Raw genomic sequence first — 5,214 nt, forward strand, 5'->3', positions numbered from 1 at the left:
GTTGAGACTATCCAACAATGAACGGGAAAGCTGTGTGGTGAGGGCATAAAATTAGAAACTTTGGAGTAAAGAGATTTGCTTATCTTGAACAAATCACTTAGCTTTCCTGAGGCTCATTCCTCATTCATAAAATGGGGTTATTTTCCTGTCTTTATCCACCTTTGAGGATACTATGAGGTAAAATGAAGTAGATGTGACTTCTAATTGTAGAATGTTCACAGATACGATGTTGTAACAAATATTTAGTGAGTGCTCAATTGTTTTGCTAAGCATGGTGGAGGGTATACAAGTTTGTTAAACTTCTGGGAAAATATTTTAGTTTTACGTTTCGCAGAATGTCATTTATTCTTGTGAGTCTCTGTCTGTATATTTTTAACTATACCTCTGTAGAGAGGCAGTATCATTCTGCAGATTGACTGATCACAGTATGTAACACATAGTAAGCCCCGGATAAATAATGAACATCATTAGTAGTAATGCATGCCTCATAGAAATTATTCCTGAAATATATATAATGTTCGTTCTTCACCTTGGTAATTATTTAAGTTTATCCAATAGAAAATGGCTTTACAATCCATAAAGTAGAGAATTAGGTTGATGTTTACAAAGGCAAGAGAGAGCAGATGCCAATATTTTACAGGAAAAAAAAAAAAGCCAAAACCCCAAACATCATGGATGACCAATTTTGCATTGAGCACCTCATCACACCAGAAGTGAGAAAGGAATCTTTCCCCAGGGAATTTGTACCATCAATATTCTTCAAATCTTAGACATAATCAGATCTGACCTTACTAGAAAATTACCCAAGGACAGACATAGCCTATTAAGATAATTTTCCTCTAATTATCACACAGAAGAAGACATAGCCCTTCGAAATCAGCAGCCTGTGGTTTTTAAGGAGGCAAACAGATGCCTACAAAAATACATTCTTTGAAGGAAGAAAAATAATTGACAGAAAAGTTAGTTTACTACTTATTACCCTGTGCTCATGACAGACATCAGTGATAAATCATCACTCTTACCCTCCGAGCAGCTGACACTTGAGGGAAAAAAAATTTATTCTTGTCCTAGGTGTTCATAGAAGGGGTATTAATTTGCTAATAATTGTTCTGTTGGTAGGAGGATGAGATATTCTAAAAAGACTAGGAAATACGCAGCAGGAGACTTTTCTGCTTTTTAAAAATATTCTTTGAACTTTCCATCTAATAGAAACTAATTAATGTGTTGGTGAAATCATCTTTCACATTCCCAGAATCTCTTGGAGGATCCAGGCTATATGTCAATGAGAAACGAGAATAAACCAGTCTGAGAACAATACCCTGCAGACTAGCCTCCAGGGAAAGGAGCAGGCCCTCTGCAAACTCCATGGCAGCTGGCTATGGCCCAGGTCTTAGGGTGAGCAATCCTAGGGCTCCAACCTCTGATGAAGGACTGTTGCTTTCCCAGCCATAAACCCTGATGTTGCAATTCTTACTGCCAGTTTGGTGTATCATATACCTGGAACTATAAGGGCTGAAGCCAGGGCAGAGGGCAGAGGCTGTTTCCCACCACCCATGAATGCTAAACTGGCAGGATACAGCTGAAGCCAAGTTTCTGCCACATTACAGCAGGGAATCATTCCAGGGAGGAGACAGTACTTAAAGTTAAAAATGTGTTAAATGTATAAAAGCCAGTGCTAGTTATGCATCTTACAAGTTCACAGCTCAAGGTTTAGGGTCTTGTGTCTTATATCTGGCTTTGTTGCAATGAATGAGCAACTAGGAACCTATAAATCTGCTACTAATTTTATCTCCAATCGTTTTTCTCAATGGTTTCTAGCCAACCTGTGTGTGTAGGGGTGTGTGTGTGTGTAACTTCTGCTCTAGTATTAAAGAATGTTAATCATACCTTCATGTAAATTTTTTTTTGGTGGAGGAGGGGGGAGGTAATTAGGATTTTTTTGTATTTTTTTTTTTAATGGAGGTACTGGGGATTGAACCCAGGACCCCGTGCATTTCCAGGCATGCGCTCTACCACTGAGCTATACCCTCCCCACCTTCATGTAAATTGTTTTAATCTGGTTTCTTTCCTTTTTAATGTGAGATCAAACATTGAAGGTTTAAGAGTTTTGAATAAAGAAAAAAGAGAAAATTTCAGAAAAACTGGCTTTTGTTTGAAGTGAAGATGTGAGGTGAATGTGGAAATCAGTGTCCCTGACCTTCACTGCTTTTTCCCTGTCCGTGCCTTGGAGCCACCTTATAAAACCTGCTAATCTACTTAGTTCAATCATTTTCCTGAGGTTTCAACCACCCATCCAATTCTTTAGACCTCTATGCTTTTATTTGCTTTTCTAAGTTATCATCACAGCTGCTCCTAGCCGGAATCTCGAGTTCTCTCTGCTTAGCTTCCGCACGATGACAACGTACTTAGACCACATCTGGTTTCTTCTGCAGACGCACCTATTATCATTTTCCTTTACTCCACACAGCAGCCAGAGCTCAAGTACTCTGCACAAATTTGGGTACTTTGCAGTATGACGCAGTTCCCATAATGGCCTCTATTCAGTGGTGTGCTGGTAAATGTTTAACACCTACCCAGAGCAGAGGAGAACTCTGATTTATAGCACATGCTGATTTCCATGGTGCGGATGTTTCTGCTGTGGTCAGTTTCAAGCTACCAAGATGACAAAACTGAAAGTGGAGTTATAAAGAGGCACACAGCAGTAGACAGTCTATCCATCATACAGGTATAACAGGTGGAGATAACCTCAAGAACATAGATAACAAAAATAGCAAAATAATTAGGAGTTGTTAAGCACGTGTTATCTGTATGTCTAGTATAATTTATCTGCTGTAACTTTGTATAATTTAAATTTTAATAGTAGCTGTGTGTAATTAGCAGCTGGCAAGTTTCTTACAAATTTGACAGGTGTGGTGAGCAGGTACAGGCTGGCCCCAGCACACTACTGCTTCTATCTCACCATTCAGGAAGAAGTGGGTTGTTCAGGGGCAGAGAATGAATTGTGATCGATTGTCTCCCAGACTGAAATTTTCTTGAAGCTATGTCTCATTACACTATTCATACTCCAATACTCACATGCACATCACTATATACTCGTAGGAATCAGAGGTGGACAGGGTCACTTGTCTTTGTTTTGTTTTGTGTTTTTATTTTTTTCCATAATATATCTTTATTTCAGCTTTTTAAAAATTATTATTTACTCATTTATTTTTTGTTGACATAGAGTCGGCTTATAATGTGTTAATTTCTGGTGTACAGCATAGTGATTCAGTTAAACATATATATTTTCCTTTTCATATTCTTTTTTATCATAGGTTATAACAAGATACTGAATATAATTCCCTGTGCTATACAGTAGGACCTTGTTGTTTATCTATTTTATATATAGTAGTTAGTGTCTGCAAATCCTAAACTCCCAATTTATCCCTCCACTCCTTTCCCCCCAGTAACCACAAATTTGTTTTCTATGTCTATGAATCTGTTTCTGTTTTGTAAATCAGTTCATTTGTGTCCTTTTTTTTTTTTTTTAGATTTCTCATATAAGTGATATATGGTATTTTTCTTTTCTCTTTCTGGCTTACTTCACTTAGAATGAAGATCTCCAGGTCCACCGATGTTGCTGCACATGGCATTGTTTTATTCTTTTTATGGCTGAGTAGTATTTCATTGTGTGTGTGTGTGTGTGTGTGTGTGTGTGTACGTGTGTGTGTGTACATATATATTATATATATGTATACACACAATCTTCTTTATCCAATCATATGTCAATGGAAATTTAGGTTGTCCTGGATTAAAACTCCCAGTCCTACTCTCTTCCAGTTGCTTTAAGCGCTCCCCCCCTGTCCACCAAGCCACCAGTAGTGGTGGGAATGAAGCAGGCAGGAAAGTGTGCTTTATGGGTCACTCCTAAGGCCCACCACAACTTGGAGATGTCTGGGCTTGGTTGATCTTTTGATTCCATGAATGGATTTTAGCCCTGATATTCTGAATGAAACTTTAGGATTTCACATTTTTTTTCTTTTTTTACAAATTTGTTTCTCCAAATTCATACTGAAATGTGTTAAAATGATTTTTCTATGACTTTCTTTTGTTTCTAAGTACTCTGTTCAACTAAGCATTTCCTCAAGGAATCAGGGAATATTCTATTAAAAGAGCCTAGGAGTGCTAGAATGCTGACTTTAAACCACAAGCACATGCCTACCCTCCTCGTGCAACTTCCCCTGCAGCCCTTATGTATATTGTCTTTAGCAATCCTTGGGGCTTTCCAAACTGGTTTATGGTCAGTATAATCATTAGAAAGCAGACTTCGTTTCAATTAAACATATTTCTTTACAATAATTAGTCTGCTGTGTACTCATTAAGTAGAATTTTCTATCATTTTCTTCTGAAACACCGAATTTGTTTCACAGCCTTAAACTGTCTCAGGGATCCTCCCACGCCAAGTACTTCTTAACCTCAATTCAAATGCACCCTCATTTGAACATTAATGAGCTCAGTCTTTTTCTTTTCTTTTTGGAGTCACCAGTATTACCCAAAGAAGCAGTTTCACCCACTCCTTTTTGTTTAAATGAAAATTTCCTTCTATCATTTTATAGAAACTGATTTTTCAACTGTTGTCACTGATGGATATCAAAATACCAAATGTATATAGTTGAGGATACATATGTGTGTATGTGTGTGTTCAATTACACACAGGTGGCATTTTGATATCCCCCATTGAAAACATTTGAAAAATCAGTTTCTATGAAGTTTTGGAGCTACATTATACATATAAGCTAAATATCCAGATCTATATCTAATCAATTACATAGTTTGTATACCTATGGTTACATATGGTATATAACGTTTGTAATGCATGCTATGTATGTCATATTATATATATTGTATTTTATATGTTAATATGCTGTATACTAGATATACATAATAACTATCTATATATAAACTATTTTGGAAATTATATAATACCTCTCTCTATAAATATTGTGCTATGGCAATAAATTATGGTAGTTAAGCCAACATTAAATCAGAACTGCCTGGGAGCTAGTTAGCAATGCGGAATCTCTGGTCATCTCAGGCTGACTGAGCCAGACTCTGCATTTAACCAAGGCCTATGTTTTGATTGTTCAGCATCACTTTTTCCCCTTCTGGTAACAGGCATTTACATTTCCTTTAATGAGCTGAACTCCCCCACTCTCACTACGTGTAGCTTAGGTG

General features: G+C 37.1%; 1 non-coding gene across 1 annotated transcript; it reads right to left on the reverse strand.

Moving 5' to 3' along the window:
* Window positions 1-1,957: 1,957 nt before the first annotated feature.
* Window positions 1,958-2,031, reverse strand: TRNAS-GGA (transfer RNA serine (anticodon GGA)). The gene has a single exon. It is a non-coding gene; the product is annotated as a tRNA-Ser (tRNA).
* Between the last annotated feature and the right edge of the window lie 3,183 nt (window positions 2,032-5,214).

The sequence above is a fragment of the Camelus dromedarius genome, chromosome 20 (genome assembly GCF_036321535.1).
Source record: "Camelus dromedarius isolate mCamDro1 chromosome 20, mCamDro1.pat, whole genome shotgun sequence".
Lineage (NCBI taxonomy): Eukaryota > Metazoa > Chordata > Mammalia > Artiodactyla > Camelidae > Camelus > Camelus dromedarius.